Source organism: Ambystoma mexicanum, chromosome 8, assembly GCF_040938575.1.
Source record: "Ambystoma mexicanum isolate Mex_15411 chromosome 8, UKY_AmexF1_1, whole genome shotgun sequence".
Taxonomy (NCBI): Eukaryota; Metazoa; Chordata; class Amphibia; order Caudata; family Ambystomatidae; genus Ambystoma; species Ambystoma mexicanum.
Window position 1 is genome coordinate 937,364,761 of NC_090929.1, and position 23,412 is coordinate 937,388,172.

Genomic DNA, 23,412 nt, shown 5'->3' on the forward strand with positions numbered 1-23,412 from the left:
TGTAATGAGCTAGAATATGATGACTAGTTAGTTATTTTAAGAGAAAGCAAATATCAGGTAATTGCTGTGGCTCGTGCCTCAATATATCTTGAGGAGTTGGGAATTGCCTGTGTGCGCTGCTAAAATTCTTCTGAGCGGAACCCAGAAGGAAGCTGGGCAGGTGTACATGCACACAGCTTAGAGGGAACATTGCTGCCTACCCGTGGCCCTGTTTCATTCGCGCACTCAGCCCAGCAAGGACCACCACTTCTACACCCATGAAATAGTGACTGGCAGATGTATGAAAACACCCATCTCCCTTGTGAGGAGGGCATCAGATGCCCATAGGGCAACAGCAATTCTGGCTTGAAAAACTCAAGCAATACTTGACACGCCTAACATGTGCGATCAGGTGCGTGTCACAAAAAATGACACCACCAAACCCAGAGGATGCACAAAACGTGGCAGATACAGCGACTGACCCAGCACCCACCTAACCATTGTTGCCGGGGGAGCTGGTATTTGTCAGACATTTTGTAAGAAAATGGAAAAAATCCCAGGTTCCATGGGCCCTGCGAGGTTGTATTTTCCAACCCTCTCGCAGTAAAAAGTGAAAGGGCTCCTATATTGGATACACCTCTCAGACATTCTCAGGGCCCCACCCAATTCAACACCAGTTAATGCAGACTATATAAGTGCATGTTCAAGACATAAACATGCATTGCTGCTAAAAGCATTGGCTACTCTCTCTCTCTCTCTTTCTCTCTCTCTCTCTCTCTCTCTCTCTCTTTCTCTCTTTCTCTCTCTCTCATATGTCTCTCTCTCTGTCTCTCTCCCTCTCTCTCTCTCTCTCTCGCTCCATCCCTCCCCCTTTCCTCCTTGCCCCCTCCCTGTTTCTACCTCCTCTTACCCTAAAACCCCTTACCATCCCATCCCTTTATTTTACCTGTTTTTTCCCACTACAGGTATTACAAAGATGAAGACGTCAAATTAAAATTGTTCATTGTAAGAAATAAAAATGTAGTTGGTAACACTAGACTGGGCCTCATTACAAGGTTGCTGGTCCTTTAACAGTAGTACCGGTAAGCTTGCTGCTACTGTTGTTACCGGACTGGCAAACTACGATGCCTGCTCGCTGGTGCCTGTCTTCTCGGCAGGTCCGACCTGCTGGGCGGAACGGCACCCGCGAGCAGACCTACATGGTAGCGCCATTCCCATTGAGTCTTATGGCACTCAAATGGGAATGGGGAGTCATTTTTACTGGAACCCAGCAAAGGGGAATTACCGGGTCTGGCGGGGCCGGAATGCCCCGGTAGATCCCCATTGCTGGGTGCCAGTAAAAAAACGGACTCCAGTGGCAGCCGTGCCAGTATTTACCAGCATGGCTACCGCCATCCTTATAATGAGGCCCAATGTATTTGTATCAGTGTGGCCTACATTGTACGGCTATTTTGCTCACCTTTCTAAAGTTCTTATAGGGAATATATTGGGGGACATCTTTTATCTGGGCTGGCCATCTAGAAGAACGGGGGCGGAACACAGGGAACTGGAATTCAAATGAAAGTACACCCTTTAACGTAACAGAATTGTCCCCAAGCCTGAACTTGAATGAAATAATGAAAGAAAGCAAACCCTTTAATCTAACAAAACCAGAAAACATGACCAGAACTATGTATAATATGACCCCCACAAATGACAGCAACACCCACACAACTGTGTGCATGAGTAACATTTTTGAAATATTACTTCAAAATATAAAAAACCTTTTGTCTAATGTAAGCAATGATGTAATATTACAAACAGCAGAAGCAGGTTAGCAAGAAGGCACATATCACGCCATAACAGAATGAAAAGACAAGTACATAAACCCAAATACGACGCATACCATGGCAGAGGCCTGAATGCTGAGGAAGATATTCATCATCCCATGCATTCTAACAGTTGGTATTCCAACATGAGGTCAGTGTGAAGGCGAACAACTAATAGCAATTGCTATGTATGTTCCTTAATACAGCACACATCAGGGGCACCCAGGGTTTTAGCACCACAAGAAGTAACGATTATAGAGGCACAATACCTAATTCATCTTGCGCTATGTAGGATTAGAAGCACTTTCCAGACACATAATTTCCATTTGGAACTGGTTGATTCAGACGGCCAGAAATTAAAAACGAGTGTGACCAACACCAACTGTCTAAAACAACCCTACCTGGTGATCGAAGGGGCGAAATATGTTAACAGCTAGTGGAACAACTTCTGCACAGACATAGACAGAGCACATCACAAAACTGGCCTGGATTGCAGCCATAGAGAAACCAGTAAAAGTGTATGAGGAAAAGACTTTTGAACTGTGCTTTTTCAGTGAAGGAACTTTTTTGGTCAGCCCAAACTAAAGATGTAACAGGGAACTGCAGCGCTGATGGGCTAGTGCTGGGTGTGTGGCCAACAGGTATACTTGCACCTCCCAGCATCCTGGAGGGGCTATTGTTCACTAGCTATGCTACACTCAGCCATTAGTAGTCCCCTTAATACCCAGTGTGCAGATTCGAGCAAATGCCAAATGGCCCCAGACCGTCCCTTGGGAGCTTATCCAATTGGCTATCGACTCCGAGCAAGGGTTCTAAATCATACGAGTGGAGCTGCGCACCCTCACACTGATGATGATGCAGAACCGTTATGTGCTTCATCAATGCTAAAAATGGGACATTGTCACACGTAATTGCAGCAGTGCATGATCTAGGGCTTAAGATGAAAAAGAAAGCTGGCGTCCAAGAAGAAGCGTGGTTGTCACTTTTGTTCAGTTGGGTCCCATCCAGGCTTGGAATATTGGTGAATATGGTGGTGCCCATCATCTGTTTGTTCTGGTGATCTTCTGCATGTGCTAATTAGGTCTCTGGTGTTGTGACAAAGCAGTGCCTAATAGCACAATGATAATGGTTTCTATTGGCGTTCCAAAAGTACCTTGTAATACAAAGGAAGTAGAAGTGCGGACCAATCACCCCATTCCTCACATGGTCCCTAACCATGTGGGAGATGTAGTTGATCAATTATATCACACATTGTCCCTCTCCTTGACCCTAAAAATGTCAAAGAAGTATGGGTTGACCTGGCCGGGGATGGGGGTTGCATTGACATGTACACCTGAATGGTATGCTCGAACAGGAGAAAGCTTGAGACATGTGTGTAGAGATTGGATGCCAATAAAGGGAACTCCGCCTTATGAGGCTGCAGTGAGGAGGGAAAATTATTGCAATTATGGGGAATAATGTGTTTCTGTAGGAGTAACAAAGGGGGGAATGTTGGGATGGCAATGAGTCTATCACACACCCCTAGACGCTTTAAGGTGAGGCGAATCCTGTATGAAATTGTTTAGTATACAATGAGGGAGAGGAATGTGCTATGAAACTCGACACAAATATAATATTGCATGAATGATGGATACACAAACCCAGGGTGTGCGCATAGAAAGGTACGCCATTTTTTAATTATGGTAGATGCACAGTCTTGCATCGCCACACAGCATATCTTTAGCTCCATGGAAGAACTCAACTAGGATTAGATCATTCTGATGAGATGAGCCCGCATAGCCACGTCTCACAGAAGCTTCCCCTTGTCCCTCCATTGTTGCAATTACTCAGTATCACAGGGAGGAATGCACCCTGCAAGGCTGTGAGACAACACCAGGCTCCTCGCAGTGCCCATTCATCACAGCCAAACTGCCAGCAGACCAATAACCCCCACCCAGCCTACTCAGAGCCATGGCCCACACCACCACCCCAACCCCCACACTACCTGCATTCTATGATAGTGAATGACCCCAGCCTAAATCGTAAACCAACTGCCCATAAAAGATCTAAGCATTTGCGACTGTTTCACCCCTTCACATAAATAAATGCTTTGTAACAGGAGGTACAGGGAGGGCTAAATTATACATAAAAACAAGGGTGGAATCCTTGCGTGAGAGGTGCAGTATCAACAAAGCACAGAATGTGTTTGTCAGTGTGACTGTATTTCTTCCTCCCTTCTCCCTGGCACCAGTTGTCAGGTGTATTGACCCATGTTCGAGTTATTATGCTGCAACATTTGGTGCTGTGGGCTTAGAAAATCCAAGATGTCCGAAAAGCCCACATTTGCACCAGAATCCAGGAAACCCGCGCAGTTTTTGCGCACACCGAAATGGTCGCCTGACCTGCCACCCACCAGTGTGAGTGTGTTGGGCCAGAAGCGCCATGAGCGAAACGTGGTGCCAAAGGAAAAATAGCAGTGCCTGTTAGCTCAAAAAGCGCTTTGAAATCACCTTTGTTTCTCTGAATGCAAGCTCAAAATGCCTATTTCAAACATTGCAAGATATTCAAAAATCTTACTGAACACCAGCAGACGTCTGGTAGAATGAAGTCTTGTGTGCATACAAAATCTGGAAAGATGAAGAGCCTAAAATAATGTTCATAACAACACTGGCTGAGCTGTGGATGTCAGCAGCTTAAGTGAAATTGGATTTAAAGCCACTAAAATCGAAATGTTTAAAATAAATGAGTGACCTACTTTGGAGTGTCACATAGGTTGCAACTGTTTAAATGTCATAGTTTTGAACTTAGAATCAGCGTTCTAGCTGCATGTGTAAAAATTTTAAGCTTGATTTAAATGAAGAAAAATTGGAACAAAAGTGACATTTGGCTGAAGCCTGGCTTAAAGGGACTGAATTCTGCCTGGCAACTAACCCGACAGGAGCTGAAACTTGCCCAGCAAGTGCATTCACAGGCCTGGCCTGCCTTCTGCTGCCCCCACCAAAAGGAGATTACACCTCTCTGATTGAATCAGGGGAGGGGTACCTGGGACTTCAGGGAAACAGAACAATGAACGTCCCTTGGCTCAAAGCAATTGCTAAATCGGGAGGTTGTAAATGGCTTCCTCTTGGAAGGAACTGGGAGGGGCACTGCCCCTGTGAGCCAGCTGAGCTTGGAGGCGGGGACAAACAAGAAATTCCCCGTTGTGCTTTGGGACTTAACCACACCCATCTGGGCCAGAGCATAATTTTAAAAAGACGGATAATTAATAGTACAAAATTGTCAAAATTATATAAATAATAGCATTATTCCTGTGATTTTTCTGTGCACATTTTAAGAGGTGTTAGGACTCTGTGGTATGTTCTGGGGGGTAGTAGCGGAAAATAGGGTATTACTCCAAATGTCTGTATGTTAAAAATCTGACACTTCATCATCTGATGCCTATATTCCTTGCGCACATTTGTGTAAATTCTGGAAAAATTTAGATATTGTGTTCTGGATGAAAAGGGCAGAATTCTGTCAGAAGTGGACACAACATCTTACAAAGACAGGCATCGGATGGTTTGGCGCTACAGAAAATATGTTAACTGGACATATAATATTAGAAAAATTGTACATAGATAAATATGCATTTGAATCAAAAATAGATTTGTGTGCAAAGTGACAAGGGGAGGATTCTCTGACCCATAAACATACCTCATCACGATGACACTCCATTTCATTCCCCCAATCAAGGGAGAGAGGAAAATTTGGCCAATGATAAGTTGTGAGGGGCAGGCTTAGTTATGCCCACGCACACACTCATTTTGGTGATGTAATTTCTGCTATAAGTAAGGTTGGCAAGCCTTAGTGGGGGAACTTCCAGATTCACTCATCACCTGAACATTGGCGGGACGCTCTGCACAAGAAAACCAGACTCCAGATTCCAGAACTTTGAAGCAGAGGGCCTACTGCAAGCTGAACTCTTCTCAGCTGGCCTTCCAATCTTGCAAACTGATTTTATCCCAGACTTCCAAGGGGCACATCAGAATATAACAGCCGGGCTGTGCTGTTTCTGCTTTGCCAAGAACTTTTGCCAGAACCAGAGACCCAGACCAGACCGCTGTGCAGTGCCGATAGCAGACCAGACCAGACCGCTGTGCAGTGCCAGACCCAGACTAGAGGCCACGCGTTGAGCAGAACCAGTGGCAGAGACCGTCCCGTGGTGAGAGTGCAGTCCAAGTCCCATTCCGGTCCAAAATTAGGAGTGAGTATCCAGCCAGAACTGTGCATAGTCATCCCTTAGTCTAAAATAATCTCATCCCATCCATTTCAACGTATTTAGAACTGCATAGAAATTGTGTGTACATTCTGTGATTTCAAAGCTGTGAAAGTGTCATTTGTCATTCTGAATCTTTACTTCATTTCTGAAAATCTACCTCCACAAAAACGTCCGTATCTTTTGAACCGCACAGCCTAGATGCAGAATTTAACTGTCATTTTAAAGCTAAGAACCTAGCCTTTCCAACAAACCCAAAAGGACATTCCAACTCCTTATACTTTTTCCGTAATCGCGATCGACACACTCAGAAAAAGTGCAGCGAATTATAACCTAGCTCAATCTCACCACATGTAAAAAAATGTCTGTCTCTTGCTTGCACTGCTGAAATTCGTTTTCAATCTGATAATCATTCCTGAATCATTGCTAGTGTTGACCTGAACTGATTCAAAGTAGCTGTCTCCTCCCCTGAATCTCCTATTGGGAATTAAAATCATTTTTAGCATAATTTCCACTTCATTGCAAATCACATGTAAAAGTATTTTGACTGTTTAAAAGCATACCGGTTGCTCTAAGCTTGCTAGGGGGGAACTGGAATTTGAATTGCATTTTGATTGTATTCCTGAGAACTGTGTGCTCTCCTTTCCATCTCTTTATATTGCATAAGGGGGGGAGTGAATTGCCACAGGGGAAAAGTGATCATATTATCTCTTGTTGAAACCATATCAGTTTATTTCTGTGCTGCATTCTTTCCATCATTGCTTTTCCTTGAAACCATAGAAATATTCTCTGCTACCTTATCCTTTCTATACCCACTCCTAAGTAATTAAAGAATTGTGCTACTGTGACATTACCCATTGTTGATCAACATTATATTCATAAGTGTGCTATCAAATATTAATTTATTCATAAAAGTGTGATATATATATTGTTTAATTTCCAATATACCTTTTAATTTGCAAAACAAACCTACTTCTTGGCTCAGTGAGGTCAGGGGGATTCAAAGAGAGGGGCGTTATATAAGGGTTCATCATCCAGATATATGAACTTGTCATAAAAATATATAAATAAGGGCTTCCATTGGGCATCCCAGACCAGGCATTGACTTTGTTGGATTGCTAGATTGGAGTCACTTACAAAGTGGGGGCTCGGAGCCGGGGATTCTGGATTAGACCTACCACTTGTACAGCTTAATACAGTGTGCTAACTGACAGGATACATAAATCCTGTCGGATCACCACGCTGTGTTACGCTGTAAAAGCACTCCCCAAAGGAACGCTCTAAGGAAACGGTGTGTTTTGTAAAATAAAATACTAACTTCTGTACGTCAGGAAGGAAATCAATTTCCAGAATGACGACACTGGTAGACATCAAAATAGCGAGAGAGCACCTCTTACATAAGCTATTTGTGAGAGGTGAGTGGACTCAGCAGGACCAGACGGGGTAGTTACAGGCAATCACACCCCAGATCACTGCAACAGGGTCAGATATATTGAGAGATCAGGGTCCCTTACATGTGGCACTGAGTGAACTATATATGGCCCTTAAAGCCAAAGATGAGCACGACAGGATAGCGGCATATTTATATTTATATATGGGAGCCATACAGGACAAATGTGCTGAAGGCCAATATCTGGCAAGTAGGCAGCTGGCATTAGAGAAGGCCCAATCTGACCTGTACTCTTCTGAGCAGAGGCTGCACAGGAGCCAGGAGTCAGAAAATGATAATAGACAGTATATCATTAAAATAAAAGAGGATATGGATATCCTGCAACAGGAAAAAGCAGACCAGGATACCAGAATTCTGGCCTTGCAGAAGGAGCATCAAGAAGGTTTGGACTCCCTACTGCAGAGCCAGAAAAAGCTGGAGCAACAGATAGATTTCAACAGGGCATGCACAAAGCAGGTAGCCACCCTGCAAAGCTAATTGGATAGAGAAAAGGAGGAGAACAATACATTGATTTTGAAAGACCTGGATACCCAGGCAGAGTTTGATGAAGAGCGCCAGAAAGCTGGTGCCCTTCAAAGGCAGAGGGACAACCTGGCAGCACAGATGCAGGCTCTTACTTAGGAAAGGGATACCTTAGGCCAGGAAGTCTGCCACTTAAAAAAGAAAATGGAAGAAAATCACCTGGCCCTCCAGGGACTGGGTGACCTCCAAAGAGAATCAGAACTTGTTAGCGCACACCAGGAGGGTGGAAGATGCTCTGGCAAGAAAGGAGCAGGCCAGTAGGGACGGTGCCCAGGAGGTAACCCTCCTGCAGCAAAGACTGGCCCAGTACTCCAAGACTAACCAAGAAGCACAGAGAGAATGAGGCTCTCTGCCAGCACAATGATAGGCTCCAGCAACAGGTAGCCATGCAGGAGAGAATAATAGAGTCTAGTAAGGTCTTGATTGAGGAACTGAAAGCACAGGCTCTGGCGTGGCAACAGGGAGCAGGGGCTGACAGAGATGAGGTTCGCTGGGAAAGGGAAACACCTGAGCATAACCTCAGGAGCCCTAGTATCAGAGGACTTCATCTCTCCCAGTCCTTGGACTCTGTCCAATGGCGCACATGAGCCCAGGGCCACGGGGATGGCAGATTACTATCCAGCCAAAAGTATGGGGCTCATAGGCCAGTACCTCCCAGGAATGGATGGGCAGTCATCCGTGTATGGGCACCCAAGTACAGCACAATTTAGTGGGGAACCCCGGGGGAGTAGGCCCTCTAAGGGTATTCTGAAAACCTCTGCCCAGTTAGGTCAGTGGGGGGTACCCATCAAATCCGGGCAGCAATGAGGAATCTGAAGACTCCTCTGTGCGTCCCAGGACACAAGAGACTAGGTCCCCACATTCTGCCAGCCATTCCCAGGCTCGCAGAATTCGGGAAAACCTGGAAGATCAGACTGGGAGCAGTGCTTCTGAGTCAGAGGATGAATGGACCAGGGTTACCCGAACCAAGAAGGCCAATAAGGCAAAAAGGGCCTTGCTTAAGGACCCCTTAAAACAAATTAAGGCAATAAGGAGTGTCATTACGCCTTATCACAAGAACGGCAAGTATTCAGGGCGGGAACACTTGGAGCTCTTTGAGCAAATGATGGAGACTTTCCATTTGAAAGACAGCAGTAGCTGCATGCAGTACGTCAAATAGACATTCTCCCCAGAATACTCCAGTTTCTTTGCGGGGCTGGAGGACCTAAACCATTCAAGATGGTCCACATATGGGGCGGCCGTCTTGAAACATTTTTCTGTTCACTGGAACCCCCAAGAGGCTCGCAAGGCAGCCTACAATTTGCAATGTGGGGAGGTTCAGGCCCCACAAGAATTTGTGCAGGAGTTGAAGCATGCCTTTGCGCAGACTACCAGAAGGGTGTGCACGGACAGCAAAGAATTTGTTAACACTTTTTTCCATGCCTTGCCCAAATACATCATGACCCAGCTAGTGAGAGATTTTCATGAGAAAAGGTCGCTAGACTGGGTCATTGAACAGGCCACCCGAATCTATGAGGTGCAGATGCCCATAGAAAATAAAAGTAATGCGCAGAAAAGCCCCAAACCGACCAGCACCCCTGCTGCTGCCAAGGTGGCAGAGGTAAAGGTTGCCCCCGTTTTAGATTTGGAGATGGGGGGGCCTAAAAACTTGCCTGCACAGAATAATTCCAAGCCAAGAAGGCCCTCTGGCCAGTCACAGACAGGGGGTCAAGGAGGTAGTCCCACAAATGGGGTCCCTCACTCGCCTGACTATGTAAGTCCCCGCTACAAGGGAAACCAACCCATCCTGGGTTATGTGTGGACTCCTCCAGCCCAAGGGGGGGGGTCCAGCCAAGCGCCTAACCCGGGGAACTTCCCTCCTAACCTCCCCCAGGTGGGCAGAAATTCACCAAACCCTGGGCAGAACTTTTTCCCCAGGTATCCACAAAGTTTCCAACCCCAAAATCATCCATCCTTCTTTCCCCACTTCCCTGAGCCCAGACCACCTAATCCGGGAGAGGGGAGGCCAAGGGTGGAGGGGTACCCAAATCTTCCCAACCCAGGGTACTACCAGAGAAGGGATAGCTACCCTTCCCAGGATCAGCCCAGGGGAGAAAACCGAACCCCATATCAGCCTGAGCGGGTTTCACAGTTAGAGCGCCAGGTCCAAAATATGGCACAGGATCTGGGTCACATGCTGAGGGCTCAACAGAACCCTCAGATGAGCATGCCAGTGCAGAATGCCCCAAACTCTGGGCCTGGTGCTCCAGAACAATGACGGGGACAGCACCCCGATAACCCACCAGTTCCCAGGGAGGAGGCACAAGGGGAATGGGGGTGTAAAGCCGTGGAGGAAGCTTCCTTCCCCACTTGTAAACAGCCCCTGGAAACCCAGGAACCGGAAACAAAATCTCCTACCCCTGAAAGTCTGTCACCCAAGGAGCAGAGAGCAGGTAGGAGAAACAAAGGACCCAAACAGACACAGTTTGTGGTGGAGGTACAGATCTCCCAATTTGAGGGAGAAGGATCCTCAGAGGATCCTGGGAAAAGGATTTTCTCCTTCAGAGATGGGGGAACTCCTCCCAAAGAAAAATGGGTCCCAAGGGATTCAAATCCAGACTGGGTAGATGTGGGGAATGAGCTAGCGCAGCCCATCATTTCATCCCAGAACCAACAGCATCAAAATCCCCTGGTTCAAACCCATTCTGGTGACTGCCTCCAAAAAGGGGGGGGGCGGCCCAGAACCAGAACCAGGGGAACCCTCAATGTCTCCCATTTTCAGTTGCCAACTTTTTCTTGCAGATTTCCATGACTCTCCACATAATTCTGCCCAAATCTCTTCTCTCGCAATGTCCAAAACGAAACAATTGGCCCACCAGTTGTCCAAAAATGTGCATTATCTGTGCCCCCTTGAGGAGAAGGAGGGAAGATACTATGCCCCGGTACAAGTACAGGGGCATGGTACAATTTTGGCACTGGTGGACACTGGATCCCAAGCTACCCTTCTGTCCAGAAGGGCCTTTGATGAACTAAATGCAGGAAGGGAGGAGAATTACCAAATTCCTCTCACCTCCATTGCTGGACACCTTCAGAACTTTGATGGGAAGGAAATTCCCGGTCCAAGTAGTGACTCCAGAGGGAACCCCTTGTTTACTAGGGAATGACCTCCTGAGAAGGTTGTCACCCCTAATAGATTGCGTAAACAAGTTCCTCTGACCCAGACTAGCCGACCAATAAAATTAAAACAGAGTGTCAACCATGTTAGTTTAAACGGCACCTGCCACATGGTTGAACAAAAATCTGACCAAGTACAATTTCACTTCCAGAATAACCAAATTCCAGACGTGACAGTAATAGCAGTAGGACAACAGACTGGTGATGGGGGGTCCTCTCTATTTCTGAAAATCAACCTTCCTTCCAGTTTAAAGTGGTATTCCACACTGGAAGGAAACACTCTGAAATTCTTTACCAATCCACAATCATACATTCCCACTCCAATAGTCAGGTGCCTAGTCAGTGAAATCAGCTCAGAGCCTGGCTGATATTCAGCAAATTGGAGAGCAGTTCTTCATCCCTGTTCAGTTAAATGATGGGAAGGACTCTGTTCTCGCCCGAGTGTGTGTGAACAACGGTAAGAGCTTCATCAGCGAAGCCATGTTCCGCCAACTCCCAAAAGATCCAGCCATTCCCACATTCAAAATGATAGACAAATGGGAAATGGATCTGAAATGGATCTGAAAACACCCAATTCTAAACATCTCCTGCCAAGCAGGCATCTGCTCAAAATCTCCATTGGCAACAAGAGATTAGTCCTTAATTGTTGGGTCGTGCGAGACGTCACTACCGCATTTTACTTAGGCAGTGACATTCTCAATCGCTTTGCCATTAGTTTGGACCTTAATCCCATGGGCTTTGATGATCCAGAAAAAGCATTTAGGTCAGCTCAATTGCTACCTTATGCAGTTGAAATTCAGATTAAAGAGGAAGTAACCATCCCAGAAAGGACCCGACAATTCTCCCTGGAAGTGAAAGTTAAAAGAGGACAAAAATTGAAAAACCCTGATGCTTATATTCATCTAAATGCTTCTCTCCAACAGCAAAGGTTGGGGGTAAACCCAACACCATTAGTCAATATAGGACATGACACCATTCCAATAGAGGTGGATAACAGTGACTTAAAGAGTATTACACTAGCCGCAGGCACCATTATTGGAATGGCGGTTGATGACTGACATTTTTCCATTGATCTAGGAAATGAACTGTTAGGACCAATCCCCAAGGACTGTTTTGAGAGTGACAGTGATGACAATACAACACCAGACAGGATCTTTACACGGCATGGGGGGATCTTCCTGGTGTACACTTCCTGCCCTTATGGTAAGGAAGATGTGACTTGTGACTTCAGGAGGGATGAGGTGATTTTCCAGGTCCATGAGGGCTGCCTTTCCCACCTGAAGCCTCCAGTCCAAATCAGCACTCTGACCAGGGACTTCTCCACCCAGCTGGAGGAGGCCGCTGAGATAGCAAAACCAGAAGTCTTCTCAGGCTTCAGGCAGATGGTTGAAGAGAGAGTGAACCTAGCTGATGCCTGTGTGACTCTGGAACAGAAGCAATAGTTGAAACACGTTTTCTTGGATTTTCAAGATCTCTTTGCGGTAGACACATATGACTGTGGTCGCACCGACATCCACACAACAACAATTCCCAAGGACCCTGGCATGACCCCAGTGCTTGTGAAGCAATATCGCTTGCCTCTCGCATCCATAGAGTCCCTTACTGACATAATTAAGAACCTTGAGTCCCGGGGAATAATCCGTCCAGTACACAGCACCTTCAATAATCCGGTGCTGGGAATATTGAAGCCAAACGGCCAGTGGAGACTCTGTGCCGGCCTTAGGGAGCTCAACAAACGGGTCCATACTTCCCGATGGCCTCTTCCCTACATTTACCAAGGGCTGGCCCAGATCCAGGGGTCACAGGTATTCACTGCAATACACCTGACCAATGGATACTGGACTGTGCCTGCCAGTAGTGAGGACCAATACAAACTGGCTTTTACCTTTGGGGGCCAGCAGTACACATGGAGCCAGACTCCCTTCGGATACCTCAACTCCGGCAATGAATTCAACATTTTCCTACACAAGGCCATGCCCGACCTGGGTGCGAGGGGTAACCTGGCTTATGTAGATGATGTCCTCATCAAAAGTTAATCTGTGGAGGAACACATAGCGGAGATCTATTATGTTCTGAAACAGTTGAGGGCCGCCGGAGCAAAACTTTCCTTTCAGAAAGCACAGTGAGATTACTCCTCAGGGTCTCTGTCCCCAGGAAAAGAAAGTGAAAGCACTTCAGAAACTAAAAGACCCCACAACTCTGCGGGAACTAAGGAGCCTCCTTGGACTGACTAATTACAGCAGAAGGTTCATTGAGGGCTACGCAGAGATCACCAGACCCCTGATTCATCTCTTGAAGGGGGGGTCAAGTGGGAATGGGGTCCAGAACAATCCGAGGCAGTAAAACAGCTCAAAAGAAGCCTCTCACAAGCGCCTTGCCTAGCTTACCCTGTCAGGAACAAGGAATTTTTCTTGGAGACAGGGTTCTCTAATACATGCTTGACTGCAGTATTATATCAAAAACATGACAAGGTCAATAAAGTAATCTCCTCCTCTGTGGAGGAAAAAATCAATGATTGTGAGAAGGCACTCCTGGCAACGGTGTGGGCATTGAAGAATTACCTCCCGTTTATCCAGGGGGAACACATAATAGTGGAGACTCCACACCAGCCTCTGCAATATCTCCAAAGTGACAGAATCCGGGCCAGAAATGTGAGTAATTCCCGAATTACTTCCTGGATTCTGTCAATGCAAGGCTTTCCTGTGCAGGGCAGATATGGCCAAAACAAGAAGAGTCCCCTCGCGCAAGGTCTGGCTGACTTTCATGATTGTGCCAGAGAAAACTGTCTCGAGGACGAAAGTCTAAAAATCAAGGACAACATGGAGGCATACCTTAATTCCCCACACAAAGTCTTTGAAGAAGACAAATGTGAGGGAATGCCCACTGTCTATGTGGATGCATGCTCTTACCATGTTGACAACAACGGGGAAAAAGAACTTGTGGCCGGCGTAGGGAATGCATGGGTGAATGAGTCCCCAGAACCCTCCGCTGGGTACAAGATTGGTCCCTGAAGTAGTCAGGTGACAGAGTTGATGGCTGTGCATCAAGCCATCCTCATGGCTGTCCAACATCAACTCCACGAACTGGTCATAATCACAGATTCGGATTATGTACGGAACGGGTTTGTGGAGCACCTGGTTAATTGGAAAACCAGAGGCATGTTATGTGCTAATAACAAACCCTTGAAACATGGGAAGTTAATCCAAAACATTGATGATCTGGTCACCTCGAACGGGATGACCATCTACTGGAAAAAGATCAAGGGTCATTCCAAAGTAGAGGGACAGACCAAACTGGAAATTACTTAGCTGATCAGCTGGCCAAAACCGGGGCCATCCAAGGGAATCTAATAGAGATTGAGTCCCTGTTGGGATAAATCCAGGTCACTGCTATCACTAGGTCCCAGACAAATACTCACAATAATCTTTCAACTGCACAATGGAGTAAGCAGACCCCAGATGCTGATTTCATTATGGCTCAGAAGGGGAATCCAATAATTGGTAAGTTTTACCAACACATTGAGGACCCTGAGAACTTTCCCCTGACGGATACTGATTACATTGGGAAGAGGACCTCAGAGTGTTGATGAAATGTCCAAAAATGTTCTGAATCCAAGATGGTTTGTTGGTAAGGAAGTCCCAAGCTGGCCATGATCAGTGGGTGGTCCCTACCTCATTCTGAAGCCTGATGTTAAGTCACGCCCATGATGCGGCCACCGCCGGTCATAGGGGGTTTCATACAACACTTGAGATCTTAAGAGAGGTTGCATACAGGCCACAGATGGGGCAGGACTTCGACCAATACTTGAAGGGGTGTCTTGTGTGTGCACAATTTCAGCCAACATCCCTCACACACCGTGCGCCTCTCCAAAAGAGGGGGATGACACTGCCATGGTCAGATTTGCAAGTCGACTTCATAGACCCCGTTATTCGCTCCTCTAGGGGAAATAAGTACATGTTGACGGTGACATGCTTATTTACTAAATGGGTGGAATGTCTCCCGGCCCCAAACTGCAAGGCAGAAACAGCAGCTGCCCTGATGATCAACCACATCTTTTCGCGTTTTGGTCTACCCCAAAGGATTGAGTCAGACAGAGGTAGCCATTTCACCAGCAAAGTAATGACAAAGATGTGGGAGACACTTGGGGTTAAAAGGAAGCTACATATTGCTTACAGGCCAGCCTCTTCTGGTGCAGTAGAACGTTACAACCGAACCATTGTGAGCATCTTAAAAAAGTTTGTGGCAGATTCGGGGCCAGGTTGGGATATTCAATTACCTCTTGTCCTTATGGCCATCAGATCTACCCCTACATCTGCAACTAAAATGTCACCGTTTGAGCTTATGGCTGGACGCAGAATGGTGCTTCCCCAGCATTTGCTCTACAGGACCCAAGAGCAGACATTGATCAATGCCTCCACAACTCATGAGTATGTTGAACATTTAAGGAAACACTTTCAACATGCTTTTGCCTATGCACAGCGAAACCTAGAAATATCAGCCAATAGCATGAAGACTCACTATAATTTGAAGACTACTAGGAAAGAATACAATGTGGGAGACCGGGTCTATCTATACAATTTCCAAAGGAACCAGGCCAAACAGCGGAAATTTCTGCCTACATGGAAGGCACCTTTTGAAATTGTAGACAAGATCTCATCAGTCGCCTACAAGATCCGCATTCCTAAAGGCAGTTTGACGGAAGGGGAAGACAAGTGGGTCCATATTAATCAGCTAAGGTGTTGCCATCCCAGGCACACTCTGCAGCAACTGGAGGAGTCCTCAGCAATCCCAGAGGGGGCCACTCCAGATTAATAAATTTCCAACCCTAAAATATCCGACATATAGTCTCTAAAATACAATTATAAGAATGCAAATGTCTCCTGATTGATAAAATGTATATGTTCACCCCACCACATTAATAGTGGTTGGGAAATGTCTACAAATATCTTTCTGCCGCTTTTGCTTTGTCATCCTAGGTGAGAAGAGAGAGAGATAAACCATGGAGACTGCCCAAGGAGGACGACCCAGGGACCGGGAGCAAAGATCCGAGGGGCCCGGGGTACCACCCAATACTCCCAGTCAGAACCGGTTGGGAGAACCAGATGATCCAGCACTGAGGAGAAGAAGCAGATGACCCTCTTTGCATGGATCAAAACATCCTTTGCACCTGACTCCCCCTCGACTCAAAATCAAAGCGCAGTCGGGCGGGGGGCTTGTCAGGTGTATTGACCCATGTTCGAGTTATTATGCTGCAACATTTGGTGCTATGGGCTTAGAAAATCCAAGATGGCCGAAAAGCCCACATTTGCGCCAGAATCCAGGAAAACCGCGCAGTTTTTGCGCACACCAAAATGTTCGCCTGACCTGCCACCGACCAGTGCGAGCGTGATGGGCCAGAAGCGCCATGAGCAAAACGTGGTTCCAAAGGAAAGACAGCAGTGCCTGTTAGCTCAAAAAGCGCTTTGAAATCACCTTTGTTTCTCTGAATGCAAGCTCAAAATGCCTATTTCAAACATTGCAAGATATTCAAAAATCTTACTGAACACCAGCAGACATCTGGTAGAATGAAGTCTTGTGTGCATACAAAATCTGGAAAGATGAAGAGCCTAACATAATGTTCATAACGAAACTGGCTGAGCTGTGGATGTCAGCAGCTTAAGTGAAATTGGATTTAAAGCCACTAAAATCGAAATGTTTAAAATAAATGAGTGACCTACTTTTGAGTGTCACATAGGTTGCAACTGTTTAAATGTCATAGTTTTGAACTTAGAATCAGCTTTCTAGCTGCATGTGTAAAAATTTGAAGTTTGATTTGAATGAAGAAAAATTGGAACAAAAGTGACATTTGGCTGAAGCCTGGCTTAAAGGGACTGAATTCTGCCTGGCAACTAACCCGACAGGAGCTGAAACTTGCCCAGCAACTGCATTCACAGGCCTGGCCTGCCTTCTGCTGCCCCCACCAAAAGGAGATTACACCTCTCTGATTGAGACTGCAGGGAAACAGAACAATGAACGTCCCTTGGCTCAAAGCAATTGCTAAACAGGAGGTCGTAAATGTCTTCCTCTTGGAAGGAACTGGGAGGGGCACTGCCCCTGTGAGCCAGCTGAGCTTGGAGGCGGGGACAAACAAGAAATTCCCCCTTGTGCTTTGGGACTTAACCACACCCATCTGGGCCAGAGCATAATTTTAAAAAGACGGATAATTCATAGTACAAAATTGTCAAAATTATATAAATAATATCATTATTCCTGTGATTTTTCTGCGCACATTTTAATAGGTGTTAGGACTCTGTGGTATGTTCTGGGGGGTAGTAGCGGAAAATAGGGTATTACTCCAAATGTCTGTATGTTAAAAATCTGACACTTCATCTTCTGATGCCTATATTCCTTGCGCACATTTGAGTAAATTCTGGAAAAATGTAGATATTGTGTTCTGGATGAAAAGGGCAGAATTTTGTCAGAAGTGGACACAACATCTTACAAAGACTAGGATCTGAGGGTTTGGCGCTACAGCAAATATGTTAACTGTTCATATAATATTAGAAAAATTGTACATAGAAAAATATGCATTTGAATCAAAAATAGATTTGTGTGCAAAGTGACAAGGGGAGGATTCTCTGACCCAAAAACATACCTCATCACGATGACACTCCATTTCCTTCCCCCAATCAAGGGAGAGAGGAGAATTTGGCCAATGATAAGTTGTGAGGGGCAGGCTTAGTTATGCCCACGCACACACCCATTTTGGTAATGTAATTTCTGCTATAAGTAAGGATGGCAAGCCTTAGTGGGGGAACTTCCAGATTCACTCATCACCTGAACATTGGCGGGATGCTCTGCACAAGAAAACCAGACTCCAGATTCCAGAACTTTGAAGCAGAGGGCCTACTGCAAGCTGAACTCTTCTCAGCTGGCCTTCCAATCTTGCAAACTGATTTTACCTCAGACTTCCAAGGGGCACATCAGAATAGAACAGCCGGGCTGTGCTGTTTCTGCTTTGCCAAGAACTTTTGCCAGAACCAGAGACCCAGACCAGACCGCTGTGCAGTGCCGATAGCAGACCAGACCGCTGTGCAGTGCCTGACCCAGACTAGAGGACATGCGGTAAGCAGAACCAGTGGCAGAGACCGTCCCATGGTGAGAGTGCAGTCCAAGGCCCATTCTGGTCCAAAATTAAGAGTGATGCTGTAGAACTGTGCATAGTCATCTCTTAGTCTAAAATAATCTCATCCCATCCATTTCAACCTATTTAGAACTGCATAGAAATCGTGTGTCCATTCTGTGATTTCAAAGCTGTGAAAGTGTCATTTGTCATTCTGAATCTTTACTTCATTTCTGAAAATCTACCTCCACCACAAAAACGTCCGTATCTTTTGAACTGCACGCCCTAGAAGCAAAAGTTAACTGTCATTTTAAAGCTAAGAACCTAAGCTTTCGAACAAACCCAGAACGACATTCCAACTCCTTAAGGTTTTTCCGTAATCGCGATCGACGCACTCAGAAAAAGTGGCGCAAATTGAAAACTAGCTCAATCTCACCACATGCAAAAAATGGCTGTCTCTTGCTTGCACTGCTGAAATTCGTTTTCAATCTGATAATCATTCCTTAATCATTGCTAGTGTTGACCTGAACTGATTCAAAGTAGCTGTCACCTCCCCTGAATCTCCTCTAGGGAATTAAAATAATTTTTAGCATAATTTCCACTTCATTAAAAAATCACATGTAAAAGTATTTTGAGTGTTTTAAAGCATACCTGTTGCTCTAAGCTTGCTAGGGGGGAACTGGAATTTGAATTGCATTTTGATTGTATTCCTGAGAACTGTGTGCTCTTCTTTCCATCTTTTTATATTGCATAAGGGGGGGGAGTGAATTGCCACAGGGAAAAAGTGATCATATTATCTCTTGTTGAAACAATATCAGTTTATTTCTGTGCTGCATTCTTTCCATCATTGTTTTTCCTTGAAACCATAAAAATATTCTCTGCTACCTTATCCTATCTATACCAACTCCTAAGTAATTAAAGAATTGCGCTACTGAGACATTACCCATTGTTGATCAACATTATATTCATAAGTGTGCTATCAAATATTCATTTATTCATAAAAGTGTGATATATATATATATTGTTTAATTTCCAGTAAACCTTTTAATTTGCAAAACAAACCTACTTCTTGGCTCAGTGAGGTCAGGGGGATTCAAAGAGAGGGGCATTATATAAGGGTTCATCATCCAGATTTATGAACTTGTCATAAAAATATATAAATAAGGGCTTCCATTGGGCATCCCAGACCAGGCATTGACTTAGTTGGATTGCTAGATTGGAGTCACTTACACAGTCCCGAGCCTCCCAGTGATGTAGTAATAAGCTTATTGTATCATAGCAGTTTTTGATAATGTAACTTATGAGAGACATAACCTTCACTCCATGGAGATATCAGCCCAGCTGACCCACATGACTGCTCGACGGCTATGTAGCAGGCCCATGGATATGGTCTCGCCAATCAGTGATGCCAGTTTTTACTGTATACCAATGACGTTTTCTCTCTTTTTAAACCACTGCTTGTGCTAAGTGAAGCCAGAACGTTCTCGAGCAGCATAGTTCTTTGCTGATATTTTTGTATTCTGTAAAATAAAACCTTGTTATCCTGGTAAGCTGTCTCTTGGCCTATTTCCCTAGAGGGTTGTATTCATTCTGTCATAAGCGTAAACAGGGACTTGCCTTTGCTAGCCCGAAAGCAAGCATCTGCTCGACTATGGTCCCACTGAGGTCTGGCAGCATGTAGATGCACTTTGCCATGGGCCAGTTTACACACGTACCCATGACAACTAATCCGCAATTAAAGACCCTGGCAACTTGGAAGAATGATCAGCTGATTTCAGCATCAGGGATCCTTTCCTATTTATTAGAGTGTAGTGGTGGTTCCACATCAATCTCATCAAACACGGTCTCCTTGCCCTGACCATGTTGGCATCTCAATCTGGTTTTAAAATTGCTGGTACATCCATTCTTTTGAGTCCATTGTCATATCTGCTGGGTATTTGAGGGAGAGATGGCTCTTCTGATGATGTAGTTCTATGTCTAGTCGATTGATGACAGAGAGATTGCAATTCTTATTCCATCTTTTGAATCAAAGACGATGCCACAGTTTCGCTGAGTCTAAGATAAAGCAGTCCTTCCCTAGTACCTTGATCCAAGTGTTGACTCAATTCTAGGGTCCAGCCGGCATTTCAAACATGCCGAAGTCAAGTGGGGACATTTAATGTTAATGTTCTGCAAAGGTATTTGTAATATCTAGTCCTTCCCAAAAGAGTTAACATACTATGCGTTGTCATTAAACAGTTGGGTACGAAAGTGATGCTCTGGCATAGATGGTGGTTGGCATCGATTCTCCATTAGCATTAGAGAGTCCCTGTACTCACGGCACCAGCGCTAGCATAGCATATAGGTGGGGAGTGTCACTCACGTATATTCCTAACACTAACAATTTTGCCACCACACACACGCACATTCACGCAGCACAACCAGTTGGTGGCGATGAGTGCAGAAGCTGGAAAGTTCCGAAGGAGAATTTTTTAAACTGTGCTAAAATAAATGTGTTTTAATATTAATAAATGCAAAAAATAAACACAGCTGTGACGAGTGACCCGCTTCCCTTGTTTGGGTTGTTGAATTACAATGCATCTTTGCAATTTTTAATATTCCCAATTTTCCTCGTGACAGTGTACCTGTTTTCTCATCCCTTTAATACAGTGGTGGGTTTGGGGGGAAGTGGCAAGTTCAACCAATTTTATTGGCTTGGTTATAAGACACGGAATCCAGTGTTCAGCAGAGGATCGATTATGCACCAAGGGGGCGTGAAGCTAATCAATAACTCAGACAATGTGACATTTTCGTGGGGAAAGTCAGCTTGTCTCCCAGCTGAAACCTACTTTCATTGAATTATTAAAGTGATGTGCAATATCATCTGTAAATACAGAAGGCGGATCATCATGCTCGGACCGGCTTACAGGGCAATAGGCCCATGGCCAAACCAAAAACGAAAAATGCTTGTGTGGTCCACTTTTTTGGCCAAATTGGGGCAGTTTGATAAGTTACTTCACTATGTGGCTAATAGTTTTGAGCAGAGTTGCTGAATAAATATGCTTTAATATGTACAATTTGCTTCCAATTTTATCAAAAACCTCCCCCTTTGGTACTAATAAAACTGCGTCACAAACAGGGACGTCATTTAGGGGGCGCCAGAGGTCGCAACTGCGACCTCTGAGGTCTCCCTTGCGACCTCTGTGGTCACCCTTGCGACCTCTAGAAAAAAAATAGAAAAAAAAGATTTTTTTTTTTTTGCAATGCAAGCTAATGGCCTGTGGCCTTTTTCAAGAAGAACAGGAGTGCCACAAGTCTAACACTTTCAGCACTGACCCTAAATAAGAAAGATTAGGAATACCAAATAATGTCTCTTTCTGGAATTCTATACAATAATTGCTAGACTCATTAAAGGTTTATTTCAGGCACACTTCAGGGGGTGAGTCACTGATTTAGTCTGTTCTTAAACGCCTCAACTCAGCCTTTCATCCTTCTGAGGTCGATAAATGAGTACCAACACAGGTTGGGTGATATTGGGTGTATATTTTTTCTATATAAAGTGCTTAAGCGTAAGTGCTATATAATAACACATTATTATCATTTGGTCATGGACGTCTGCTTGCATTCACAGTAATTTGGTAATATGGGCCTATACACACTGATCTTATCAATACATATGGCGATCCATTCTTGTATGAAATGTACATCACATTATAGCGGTATCGTAACCATATTTTTTGTAGTGTACAATGCTATGTGATAGCACTTCCTGTTTTGTCAACGGGTGAAAGGTCGTATTCCATCGCATCCCACGATATCACTTTGGGTTGGGGTCAAATGACATAACTTCCTGTGATGTCACCAGGGGTCAAGGGTCGTGTGATGTCACTTCCGCTACCACATGGCATTTTGGTGAAATGATGTCCCTGGTCACAAAAGGAATAAATTATCATTTGCAACTGTGAGCCACTTTTTTTCGTTGGTGCCCTAGACAATTTTATGCCCCAGTCCGACCCTGCGGATCATTGACACATTTCACTGTAGAGAACCAGGATGGGCTTGGTTTAATTAAAATCACACTTTTCATCTGCAGTAACGTTATACCCTGCAGGTGGAGCGATGCCCCATGTTCCATGCAAGAGGAACTAGTGTTGGCATTTTATTTCCTCTCATGGAGTATTCACAATGTACCCAGCACACATAGTTCTAATGAAGAACTAGTGGGCAAACATGTCATACTTCTTGGAAGCAAAAAGTGAGGCAGCCGTTTGCCATTCAGTTGAAAGCCTTCGCCATGCTGGTGGAAAATGTGCCAAAGGCTACAATGGAAAATGACGAATTTTTTGAACCAGCATGGCACCCAGGGCTGACACCGTTTTTGATGCATTATCGGTCCCCTAGTTCTTTATTAGAACTCTATGTCCCGGTAGTATTTCAGTCCCGCTAGCATACCATTGCACACAACTAATCACTAGAACCTGAAGCATTTGATATACTAACAATAACGTCAATTTCCACAGCACTCAAATGAAAATGCGTTTGCACTTGGCACCCGAACGTTGGCGGTTATCATTAACCACCACAATGGCAGTCTCTCTAGTGACCTCAGAATTATAGCATCTGAGCTGGGATTTAAACCTGTGACATGAAAGTGGAACAGAACGTTGCAGTAGACCATCAAACGACTCGAGCATTGTACTCCCCTCTCTAGGTGAAGCCGAGTCTGGCCCTGCGATTGCCCACATGTCTTTAGAATTATCTAAATACTATTGTAATTTTTGCACCTAATTTGGATGATGCCATCCATTGAAATAATGGTATATGTGGCCCTCTTAGGAGGCGCATGGCATGGCACTAATACCACCACTGATCAGAACTGGCAAGCTGCATGAGCGGGCACTGCTGCAGGTCGCCCACTTCATTAGCGTCTTGCTTCTGGTCTCATTTACCCAGCCTGTTTGTTTAATCCTCTCCAACCAGCAAAAGAGGAGAACGCTATTTGGGGAAGAGAGATGGGCTGCTTATGGATGGACCGCTCAGAGATTGACTCATTAAATAATATTGGGGCATTGATCAGAAGCTGTCAAGTGGCCCAGAAGGTTTTGTTTTTTTTTCTTGTGTACCCGCAACAAAGATGTATTGACTCACCGTGTGCCGGGCCAGCCAAGCATGCATGTAAATGATG